The sequence below is a fragment of the Pygocentrus nattereri genome, chromosome 21 (assembly GCF_015220715.1).
Source record: "Pygocentrus nattereri isolate fPygNat1 chromosome 21, fPygNat1.pri, whole genome shotgun sequence".
Taxonomy (NCBI): Eukaryota; Metazoa; Chordata; class Actinopteri; order Characiformes; family Serrasalmidae; genus Pygocentrus; species Pygocentrus nattereri.
In genome coordinates this window covers 9575224-9587962 of record NC_051231.1, presented here as the reverse complement: position 1 = coordinate 9587962, position 12739 = coordinate 9575224, and the positions used below count along the sequence as shown (strand labels likewise).

The window sequence follows — 12739 nt, the reverse complement described above, 5'->3', positions numbered from 1 at the left end:
AACCAGATGCTCAGTTCATAGTTTAGTACCTCCGTCTTTGATTAAAGAGGAATTTTCTAAATTTTTGGTTAATTAAATAATTGAGATATAAACAGAGTAATTCCATGAGGTTTAATGTGAGACGCTCCTTTATAGAGAAACCTACTGAGTCAGAATTAAGAGTTGTTCACAGTGGTGGTGATGAGAACCAGACGTCCGCAGAGGATGTCTGAAAGATGGCTTACAGATAGATATTACGTATAAAGGTTAGACATGTACATGAAGGGTCTTGTGAGGTAAAATAGCACCCAAAGAAAACTCAGATTTACTATTTTACCAATATCAACATTACAGATAAAACCTCAGATGACATATGTAGTTTCACTGGCGCTTTGGATGGTAAATAAATTGGCTATATGTGTGTTGGAGACATGGCAACCCCTGGTTCCTATCACCACCACTGTAAAGAATCCTGAGTCAGTAAGCCACTCTACAAATGAACCCATCCATTTTCTAAGCCGCTTCTCCCTCAGGGTCGCCGGGGGTGGGGGGGGTTGCTGGAGCCTATCCCAGTGGTCATCAGGTGGAAGGCAGGATACACCCTGGACAGGTCGCCAGTCCATCGCAGGGCAGAGAGACAAGACACAGACAGTCACTCACACACAGGGGCAATTTTGCATGTCTTTGGATAGTGGGAGGAAAACAGAGAACCCGAAGGAAACCCACACAGACAGGTGGAGAACATGCAAACTCCACACAGAAAGGATCCCGGTCACCCGGCCAGGGAATCGAACCCAAGCCCTCCTCCCTGTGAGGCGAGAGCACTACCCACCATGCCACCCTACAAATGAACCATTACACACTAAAGTGCTCTGCATGACTTTGTTTAAATCCCAAATATTAAATTATATAATTGTATATTTAATAATATATTTAATTAAATATGTCATTTAAGGCAGTGGATTTCGCCTTTAAGGTCTTGTGCTTTTTTAAGGTCTTGTGCTTTATCTTGCATCTCATTGAGGACTCAAAACACTAACAGGAACAAAGCTGCTGATCATTATTACACCTGCAGTAAACAGAATCTGCGTCAGTGCTTAAATGGACGGATATGTCAGTCAAGACGCGGGAAATGAAATGAAAAAACGCCAACAGCCTCCTGAAGCTCCGGCATTTTTTGTTTTCCACCCGTAGTCGGACAAAATTCCACCATAATTTGGGGATATTCCACCCGTTTTCCGACAACACCCGACTTCTGCTCAGCGGGCTGTCGGCATGAATGAACACCTAGCCAATCCTAGCGGGGCCGGCGGGATCCGACGAGCCTATCCGGTCCCCGGAAGGCTGGGCTTGTCGGAATGCGGGTGGGAAAAAAGCAATGTGAACCGCGCTTCCAGAAGGAGTGGTCGGCACGCGCATTGACCGTTTGTTTATAGGCTCGTGCGCGCACGAGGACTGGAGGGCAGCGCGAGACCTCATCGTACGTGAAGTTAGTCAGTGGTCCGGCACCGGCAGCGCCTCAGAGAGTACAAGTGGAATAAGTCATTAATTCAGGAGCGAAAGAAGAGGAGAAGTACAGTTCGGTAAGTTATCTGAAACCTTTTTAAAATCTACTTTAGTAGCTGAACATCTGCAGTGGTGAATATCTGGCTGGTCGTGTTTGTTTAGCAGTTTGGCTAACGATACCGGTACACGGAGGGAAATTTTATCAACGCCAGCAGTGGTCTCAACTTTAAACCCAGATTTTATGATTGGGGTGTCCGTTTTCTTACTCAGTTGCCGCTCTGAGCCTGTTTAACCTGATAAATTTCAGTTATTTATGGGGAGCGAAACAGGTGGGGAGGACATTACGGGCTATTATGCGGCAGTCGGTTTTACCACAACAACTAAATATAACTAGTTAGATGTATCTACGGATATAGTGTGGCCTGAAACCGCCACAAAGAACCGGTTTATTTCACTTTAAATCAAATTTATCCAGTAGTTTTCCTCTAATGAGACCACAAAATTCTTGGATATTCTTGGATGAAAAGTACGTCCAAAATTTGCTTTAATCACGCTTGAACTCTGTCTGGCGTCAATTCCACACTTTTCCAGAGAGCACACTTTGTTTCACCTTTTCCTTTTCCAAATGTTAATCTTAGGTCTGGTAACAGCATAAATTGCCTGGCCTTAGAAAATCAAAGCTTGAACTTGAGTAATATTCGGTGTTCAGTTCTGAAATGAGATTAAATCAAACCAGTTATTGGACTCAGACTTCTGGACCCTACTGTACTGTATTCATATTGCCTGCATAATAAAAGTGAACTGGTCAAGAGTTTAGAGCTTTAAATCAAATAAAGCACACTTTAATAATTACACACACTTTTATGGCAATAAAAATCAATCGAATGAATAACAGGTCTGAAATGGTAAAAGTCACGGGGTAAGCCCATATGAGTTTTAAAAGCTGTAAACAAAGCAAGTCACACAGTAAATGGCCTTTTCTTTGTCCTTTAATTGTTTCCTTTTCCTGTTTTTTGGTTTGCTTCCATACGTGAAACGTGCTGTGTCTATAGTTTCATTGGTTTGTTTCCATCAGTTAAAGCGAATGTCGGGGACAGTTATCTCAACCAAACCGTAAAACCACCGTAGGTGGTTTTATGTCTGTTTTATGTCTGATTTATTGTAAAAATTGTCATGTTTTGATTGATGTGCACGGAGGGAAGGTTATTACTCAGGGAAAGTGTGAGTCTGTGTGTGGGAGTGTGTTTTTTCCCTAAAAAGGAACAGTAGTTAAAGTGGTCAGATTTTTGATGTTTGTGTTGGCCAACTTTTTGGTACGGCTGGAAATTCATGTGCTATCACTGTAGATAAATTCTTTGAAATCTGAATATCTGAACTACAGATTTATCAAGCGCTTTCACCACACCTCCCTTAATCATCAGTTTCATGCGTGAAGAGGGATGGATGGTCAGGTGGATGAGGACGATGAGAGTTCAGCATGGGTGTAACCTGGACTGTGTTTTGGTGCCTTTAGCAGATCAAAAGGAGATGAGGAGTGTGCAGTTGACACACATGAACCATTGCTTTGGGAGGAGGCTTGTCTTGGCATTGGACTCAAAAAGAAGGCTGCTGGATCTTTATCTGTGCTGGCCAGGACCACAGTGCAAAAGCTATTGTTCTTTATGGGAAATTTACCCAGCTAGTGACAGTAACTCAACCTAGCAGGGCAAACAGTGCGACGGGCTGTGCTCATCACTGCTTTCTTCAGAGTGTTGTAGTATAGTCAGAGAGATGCTTCATTTATATGGAAATGGTGCTACAGGAATTTGATTATATAAACACAAAAAAAACTAAAAGTCAGATTCAAATAAGCCATGGAGAGAAATCATCTCCATCATTCACACAGCGAATCTCCCCTTTGGGGTACTTGTGGTCAGGGTGTTGGCCGATTTTCATTCTGCTTGCTGATCCAAGACTGAGGAAGCTCTTAAATAAAAGTCTGTGGGAAACAAAACTAGAACTGGACACTGAAATAACATTAACAAGAGAGAGATGTGTAACTGTATACTGTAAGACCTACCAAAGACAGGTCAGAAATTCTTATCAGTCGTTTTTGAATAATGATTAAGTTCGTTATTATTTCACTCATTCCTGCTTGAAAGCTTTTGTCTCCTCGAAGTCCCGTGGGATGGTTTCAAGAGAACAAAGTGAGCTGTTTCTCAGATGGGTCCCATTTCCAGCTTGGTGTGGTAAGTTTTATGTAGCATTGTGGTCTTACATGGTCAAAGAGTGTGAATTGAAGGGAATAAGAAAAAAGCTCTAGGCTGTTGTCTTGCTTAATGGAGTTAACTCCATTTGTATGTTTTATAGAAGAGATTAAAGGGACTTCAATTAAGTTTCCACTCATGCGTGGGGGAATCTTTCTCTTTCCCTCCCCATCTGTTATATGAACTGTCCTTTGTACTTCTCACACATCCCTGACTCATGCTGGTATGGCTCTGATTTATACATTCAAGTCTGTTTCTGCTTATGTGAGCATCTGTGTCCATTTTGTGCTCTCGTCTGTACTTTTCTAAAGGCCTATTGAGGTCTTTCACGTAGATTAATTCAGTGGCATGTTTGTTGTTGTTTTTCACATAACATGCTCTTGTAGTGTGATGTGTAATTTTCTTGTCAAAATACACAATGGCCAAAGTTTGCTTGTCCAGTGTTTTCTTCCGATATCCAGATTATTAGTCAAAGAGTATATTGCCCCTCTGCTGCAGTAACAGCCTCTACTCTTCTGGGAAGGCTTTACACTAGATGTGGGAACATTGTAGTGAGGATGTGCTTGCGTTCAGCCACAAGAGCGTCAGTGAGGTCAGGTACTGATGTTGGATATTTGTTCTGGATCACAGCAGCACTCCAGCTCATTACATGCCTATTGGATGGCACTCCATCACTTCAGAAAACTCCTCACAGGCCAGTGCTCTAGCCAAAGCTTGGTGTTTCTCATGGTGATTTTAGGCTCATATGTGGCCGCCCCTGAATGTCCTATTTTGTGGGTTACAGATTTTATGCAGGTTATACGAACTGTTTGTGCACAATTAAAAACCTGTGTGGTAAAGCAGTGAAGTAGCTGACACACGAGTTATCAGATAATGAATTCATACATTTAATCTGATTATGTTCATAAAGTGCCTTAACATTTCTGAAAGTTGAGTAATGCAAAACTAGAGCGCTGTTCTGTATAGCTTATAGTAGGGAACTGTGCTCAATAGCTGGAAGCTGATATTGGTGGCTACTTTCATTGTGATTCATTGAAATAGGTCCCCAGTGCTCTAGTCCAAGTTAAATTCTGTGGTGTTTGTGCAGGCAGTTGTAGTTTATTGCTACTAATAATCAGAGTTTACTTAAGAGGACACTGCCAAGGCGACAGTGAAGCTGCTGAGATGCCTTCCTTTAAGCCCAGTGTGTTTTGTGAAAGGTTTATCCCTAAATTAACCCCATTGCGGTGTCTCTTGAGGCTCTTCTCTGCTTTTCTGGTCTGGCAATCTCCTTCAACCGCTCTGTTTGGAAAAGATTTGCCTTGGGCACTACTCTGTTCTCCCTCACTCATCTAAGATCACAGGCTGACAAGATGAGGTGGTTGTTTTCACTGTAGGGGACTAAGAGGGTCATTGTCCTTCATAGTATGGGCCCACTCTGACTTGTGGTCAAGATTCAGGATGTGTTTCTTGGAGATCAGCTTACTTTTGCATTGTTTACACTGGGGTTACGTTACTGTATGTAGTGCAGAGCTACATGATGTTGTAGAAATAACGATCATTACATCAGACAAGACTTTAAGGCCCAATCCTGTTTCAGCTCTTGCCCCTACCACTCCGTTTTAAGTGTTCATGCCTAGGGGGAGAATGTCCCAATTTTTGTTGAGATAGAGGTGTAGGGTAAGTGTTACCTATATGGAGGTTTTTCAGAGGCTCACTCCAAACAGTGTGCTTTGAGAAAAAAGAAACATAGCGTAATGGTTGTGCAAGTGACCAAACAAACACAAATGTGAGTATTTTCTCTGTAAAAAATTATATGATAAACATTGTATTATTTTAGTTTATTATCGTTTCATTGTATTATGGTCATTTTCTTCATGACAAGCATAAAAAATCACTAGTAATATGCTGATGTCTTGGTAGCTAGCTAAATTTCCCATTCCACCTTAAATAGTGCAGCAATACTGATGCCTGGGGGGCCAGAATGCAACTACTGCACCATTTAAGGAGGAATGGGAAAATTCAAACAAGAAGCTGGTGAATAGACTTCAGCCTCATATTACAGAAGAATTAAAGGTGGGCGATAATAAATTATTGTCACATCCCCCCACTTTGAAGGCATCTGATGCCCTGAATGTAACTAAAGCCCAGCAGCAAGGTTGCTGTACTTTACCCTTCTCTGCTATCACTGCAGACTGGCAGAGTCGCTACAGAAAACCACCAGTAGCCTGTTAATTAACCAGTGTTCTTTTTTTTGAGGTTTTGCCCCATTTTGTAGGTTAAGACTTCACCCACTACCCCTTGTGAGTCAGCTCCAAGAAGAAACATGGCACTCGAAAACAAGGGGTAGGGATAAAAATAAGAAAAGGAATTGAGCCAAGATTTACACCTTGGTGCCATGTGAGGCTCTAGCAGTGCAGAGGCTGTAAAACATTTTCACTGGGGCGCTTTAGTGCTTCACTTCCTACCCTCAATTGTTTCAGGGCAAATCGAGCAGGCGGGCATAAAACATCACGTTGTGGCAAGCAAATCAGTTTTGACAGTGAGTTGTCCTTTTGACAGGGATGTGACTATTGTCACAGTGACAGGGATGTCACTGGTTTGTCTTACCCTGAGTGATGCCAGAAAGACATTTCTGACATCTCAGACCAAACTTTTGTTTTGTATTTGTATGTTAAGTTTTGTCTGGCAAGAGGGTGAGCCACAGGGTAATAAGCATGCTTGAATTCTGTCAGAGTGGAGGGAAGTCAATTTCTCCTTTTAAAACTTCCATCCATCCATCTTCATTTTTTAAAGATAACTCAAATATTTGAATACACCTCCTTTTATCAATGGGCTCTTTGTGCTGCTACATAGGTAGGAGATAGAAACTCTTATTTTATAGAGGAACATTCACTATTTAAGTGTCTGTTTTGCTGATTCATGCCAGCTGTGTGCGATAATGATGCTGATCACAGCTCATGAGTCAGTCATATAACAATCCACCCAGGCCCATTTTGGTTAGTTGTGGTCAGGGTGTTGGAACATATTTATTCTGTTCACTGGTCTGAGACAGCGGACATTCTTAACGGGAGAACAAAGGTAACACTGGAAGGTGCAATAACATTAGCGAGTGGACGCTACGTGCAGTCAAGCCATTGTGAAGAGGCTATTGTAGTTATTGGGGCTTAGTAGTCTCAAAAGTATTTTTTGTTACTTCCTCTCCTGCTGTTTCCTGAGTGTGGAGGAGTGGAAGAAGGAAAGAAAGAAAGAGAAAAAGAGAGAGGAGGACACAGACCACCCAACCAGAATGTCACCAGTGTCCTGCTCTCTCACACATCGTCTACTGCGGTCTGCTTCACAAATGTTGTATATGTTCAGCAGAATGTGGAAAATTGTGACTGGGTCATTTAAAATTAAATTTCCCACAGCATTAAAAAGGGATTTTCATATTTTTGTCTTAGCCTGGCAGAGCAAATGGAATCAATGGCTGACCTAATGGACATCCAAACAAATCATGATGTTCCTAGAAAATTCCATGATGTTCCTATAAGAATTTGGCTGACGGGAACCTGAACACTCAGTATTAACGATTATATACTGATAAGAAATCAGAATAGTTTCAAACACTGTTAAAATAACATGATATGAAACTGCTGGCAAACCTGCCACAAGTATCTGTCAGTGTGGATTAAAGGTGTGTAAAAAGGTGTATGAGTTGAGAAGCTGAGAGGCAAATCAGTGTTGAGAGAGAGTTGCCCTTTGTTATGACACGGATGTGGCCATTAGTCCCTGTTTTGACTTACCATGAGTGATGACAGAAAGAGCTCATTCTTTTATTGGAAGTGGGCTAAAAAAGGTGTCATATTTTCGAACGTCTTAGATACACATTTCCTACATCTCAGGCCAACCTGTCGGTTTTTATTTGTGTGTTAATTTGTTTTTTTTTATGTTAGAAGCTTGGTTTAAAACCATTTTGTGCATTAAATATGTAGTTTTAGGTCCTGAACAGTTCTGGCTTATGAAATAATCAAACGCATTTGTTTCTATGCCCTTAATAAAATTTGTGTTCTTTCAAGCAAAAAGATTTCTGAAGATTTTCAAATAACACTTTTCAGTATGTTTCGATCCACAGCGCACATAGAAATAACAGCACCAGAACAAAAGACAGGGTGGAAGTCTCGGCTGAAGTGTTTAGTTAATGATTTTGAGTAGATACAGTGAGGTTCTCACACTCAAGAAAGGCTTTTTTTTTGGTTAGTTCTGACATTGAGCTTAATACAAAAGCTGTGAATGAAGTGTCTGTCTTTAATATAAGTTGTTTTTATATATTGCCCAAGGTATATAACACAGGGAACTTACAAGAATATGTAGTTTTAATTAAGATATTTGCCTTGCCTTATCCTTTTTTCCACTACTCTCTCAACTACTGAACAGGTGGCAGGTTTGGGCCGCTAGCCAAAAAGCCAGATAAGAAATCATTGTAATTGGCCATTTGTAATTAAATTGCACTCCATCCTTTGCTCTCAGTTTGCGTCAGGGAGTTGGCGCAATGACAAACATTGTCTGTGGCAAGTGGCTCAATAGACCATTGTATTGCTTCTGTATTATCTTAATTAATAGCCCCTTATCTTCATGAAGTCAACAATAACAGAGTTTTGCCAAGCAGTAAGCTTCCTTCCCAGCGTGCATCTGAGTAAACCTGCCGCCTGGCGCCGATTTCAGGAAGACTCAGAAAGAGGCTGGAAGTGACTCCATGTGGGGCAGACTGAGGGAGGTTTCCTCTGTACACGCAAGCAGCTGTTGATATGAAGAACAGCAACGGACACTGAGATGCTGTAGTGTATTCTCCATAAATTCTACACTGTTATGACTTGGAGAACTCCAAAGATTGTTCCTCACCAGAAACAGAATCTATTCGTGACATGACCGGGAAATACAGTTGACGTGAACAAGTCTATTTTTCGCCTTCCATTGTTCTTGGCTTTAGTGTGACTCCACTGTTTGGAGTAGATTAAGCAGCTGTTTGTTTTTGTATTACAGCAATTCCAGTTGGCATGAAGTGGCACAATGTTTGAGGTGCAACCCCCCAACCCCCCCACCCCCATACTCTGCTGATTTCTTTAGAATGGGAATGATATCTCTGTGGTCACTGGCTTGCAGTGTCATGTGGTTAAGTTTGGTTTGCCTGTATGTATGACACTGTTCAGGCTTCAACTCCTGCTCCAAATGAAACGGAAAACAGTCCTCTTGATAACCAGCTCAGGGTCCAAGCTTTAGATAAGCTACTTGAACATGTGTCCTTTAGTCACAGAGCTGCTGAGAAGAAATCTGAAGCCGTTACTTCTGTGAATGGGAATTGGATTCTGCAAAGCGATCATGATTCAAATGTGCTGTTGAGATCTTTTCTTATTGCTACTAATGTGAATATCACTGCACAGTGGAAAAGCAGTAATGTTGAAAAAAAAACAGTGGTAGTTAAATTTAAGTTAATGTGTCAAAAATATTTGCAATTGAGCATGTTGTATTCTGTTAAACCCTTTATTAAAGGGGCAAAATATAACATTACTGGATAGTGGAAGGCATGTTTTAAGTAATACAATATACCTGAGTTTATTTTGCTTTTCTTCTGAGGTTTTGGAACAGGTTGGAAAAGCCTGAGTGCACTAGCAAAGCAGTAGTACCAGATAAAAAAAAAACTATGATTTATTTTTAATCCAATGTTTGCAAAATAAGACTTAAGAGAAGGGCTGAATGATAAATTGTATTTTTATCATTAGCACAATATGAGTTTCCACGATAAACACATAAGTAGAGGAGCAATGGCAGAACAGATCTAATTACCTCATACACGCAGCACCAGGGAGACGTCATCACGTTACTGAGACAAACTGTTATAAGCCTATTTCTCTGCACTGGGACAGAACCTGTCTCCCAAGCAGGAGTAACTTAAGCACCAAAGTACAAAACATACATTCGGAAACCTTACAATGTCACCCATAACTCAGCTTTAATGGAAATTCAACTCAAAACAGCATGCAGCAAAGGATAAAGCACCCAGCACACAGGCTAGCTCTGTTGTTCTGCTAGCCAGCTTGGCTATATATGTTTATTTATATAAATTTATATATATTTTTATATATATATATATATATATATATATATATATATATATATATATATATATATATATATATATATATATAATTTATATATATTTATTTTGTAGACCTTAGAAAAAGCTGTAATGCGGATGTTTTTCAGCCCTTTGGTGCACAAAAATGTGATTGCAGTTCTGGTGAAGGAGTTGTTAGTATATCATTTCATTTTGTTTTGCAGAGTAGTAAATGGTGCATTTGTAATTTTGTATTTTGTGTAAAGAGTTGTTAGTTATATTTCTGTTTACACATCGCAAAAAAAAGTCTGCACTTGGGTTGCACCCAGCCAGAGACTAATTATTTTAATACCAATTTATCGCTTTTCATATCATTGCGATGTCAAACTGCCTTATTAAACATTGCGTTTATATCAGTATCGTGCAGCCCTACTTAAGTGAGAAAGAAAAAGAAGGGAAAATCAAAATATCATGATTTATCACAAAAATGATGATGTCTCGACATATTGTCCACCCTTGCAAGCCTCCCCCTCTAGACTGTGATGTAGATGGGGCAAAGTTTAAGGATCTTCATGACCTTATCTTCTGAACACAGCTAAATTGCTGCTAATTGCTGACATTATATATTCCTTCATACAGAGTCCATGATGTTGGGGGGGTGCACACCTGGAGCAGAAATGGCTAGCTCTACCTCTCACTGTAGACCACTGGGTGGGAGGGCCAGGTTGACTCCCATGGTCTCGGTGTCAAAGTAGGCTGTGCAGGGAACCTCACATCCTAGCTCTTGCTGTGGTTTTCTCGCATTATAACAACCAGCACTGGAATTCTCCAGGGCAAAAAGGCCAAGATAAATCAGGTCAAGATTATTTGAAAGTATGCAGCAGACAGGCGTACAAGTGGAGATAAAAACCATTGTCAGGAACTTGCTTTTCGTCTCTGATTTACTTCCTTTTTAGTATCATCCTGCAGGCTTGACTCTCTGATGGTTAGTGGAACTAAAGGCACATGGGTCTAATGGCGATAACCAAAGGATTAAAGCTGTCCTCGTAATTTTGCATTCCACACACAATCTGCTTTGGATTAGGTTTGTTTGTCTAAATCATTTGTGTCATGCTGCATAAGTTATCACACTGTTGACCTCCAGTGGGCAGCAATAATATCATGGAGTTCAGCCGTAGCGTCTGTAAATTTGCAGCCAGTACGTCATGTGCTGTCTTCTGACAGAACTGTGAAATAGTACAGGGATTGGCAAACTGCTGTCAAAGAAAAGCTGCAGGTAACAGTAATTGTTCTTTTGCTTTAGTTTATGCCGTCATATGTCTTTCTGTATATACACAGAGCTTAAATATTTCACAGGCTTCGGATGACACTATGATAGACCACTGCAATTACAGTCGGACATGGCTATAAGTAAATGTCCCAACTAATGCACTAAGGCCATGTCTTTGGATAAGTGGAGCACTCTGTACTTTGTATACTTGTGGAAGATGGCTTTGCCTTATAATTAATTGGCCTTATAATGTCTCCCTAGCTCAAGAGGTATTTCCATTAAAGAGACATATGTTATAAACTCCACATGTGAACACCAGTCTGATAGACTGATATTTGTTGCATTTTAAGTGGCCTGCATGTGTAGACCAACAGAACACTTGCTAAAGAGAAGCCTCACCCTGGTGTTGTAATAACAGGGTAGTTGCCAATCGCCACATGCAGAAGTGTCCAGATGGAGAAAACTTTGAGAGAGAGTCACGTTGTTTTGAACCAACTGGCTTTGCTGTCAGTCTGAGTTAGTGTGGTCCGATTTGCAGTTTAAACGTCAGACAGACAACTTGAGCTTGCTCTATTGGGAATTATGAGAGTGTGATTTATGGATGGTGTGACATCCAAGCTTTTTAGAATGAGGTCACTTGGACCACCAGGGACGAAATCTCACTGTATCTTTGTAACCCATGGTAGCCTGATTCATTTGTTAAACTAAGCTGCAATACATTTACACTGTTAGTGGCATGAGATGGATAAAGATTGTAAAGCAACAGTGTAGAAAATACAGTTTTGTGATAGTCAACATGGCTTTGTAAGACATTTTAGATATTTATATTCCACACAGTAACTACTGACTGTAATGCTGAAGATTTAGCCCAGTTTGAACTGCATTTTTAACCAAAAAAGAATGAGTGTTAAGCCATTTTTATGTAATCTGCAGATTTCATAAAGCAGGAATTTTCACACTATATAAACAATCTGGCTGCTTCTGTACAGAGACTCCAAGTTGTCTGCATGTATAAAGTTCCTACAATAAACTTTACCTCAGTTTGACCTCTGCACTTTGAAAGCCCTTCTGCTTATTGTTAGTACGTGTTGTGTTTATAAACTACCCTCAGATGAAACACTAGTGAGGCCTTTTGATGTGGGATTTTGGCGAGAACACGATTTATTGTTTTTGTCTTCACACTGAAACAAATTGGTTTGAAGTGTAGCAGGTGCTGTCTCCTCTTCACTCAGTGTAGACCAAACAACAACTAATGCCACATATTGTGTCTAGACAACTGCCTTTCACTAGTCAGACCCCTTGCTGGGAGTTGAGAGTGTAGAGCCAATATTGTAAATTGTTTCAAAGTCTGAGTTCTGATGCAAGATCAGCTCCCTCCTTTCCATTCATTTGAAAATCACAGGGAAAACAGATCCAAGATTAGCATTTTCCTCCGAGAAGTTTGTTATGGCCCCATCTCCAGCTGAGTGGTGCGGTGTTAGCATTTTGCACGTTGCCTGAGAAGAGTAGAGGTCATGGAGGCCTTAGGCTATGTTGCTGTAAATCTCTGAGAGGAAATCTCCTGTGTGGACCTTCTCCAAACATCTAATGGGAAAATTGTCACCATCCTCTGTTAGCATAGACCTGCTCTGTTTTAAGGGAAATTGTTGAAAGGGGGTGGTCCCC

At 40.7% G+C, this 12739-nt stretch overlaps 1 protein-coding gene across 1 annotated transcript in view; it reads left to right on the top strand.

Annotated features, from left to right (window-relative positions):
• Positions 1 to 1404: 1404 nt before the first annotated feature.
• si:dkey-49n23.1 (semaphorin-3D) overlaps positions 1405 to 12739 on the top strand; it is a 57197-nt gene continuing 45862 nt past the window's right edge. The window contains exon 1 of the mRNA XM_017713334.2: positions 1405 to 1562. The gene's annotated coding sequence lies outside the window, so the exon portion shown is untranslated. The remainder of the gene's footprint in view (positions 1563 to 12739) is intronic.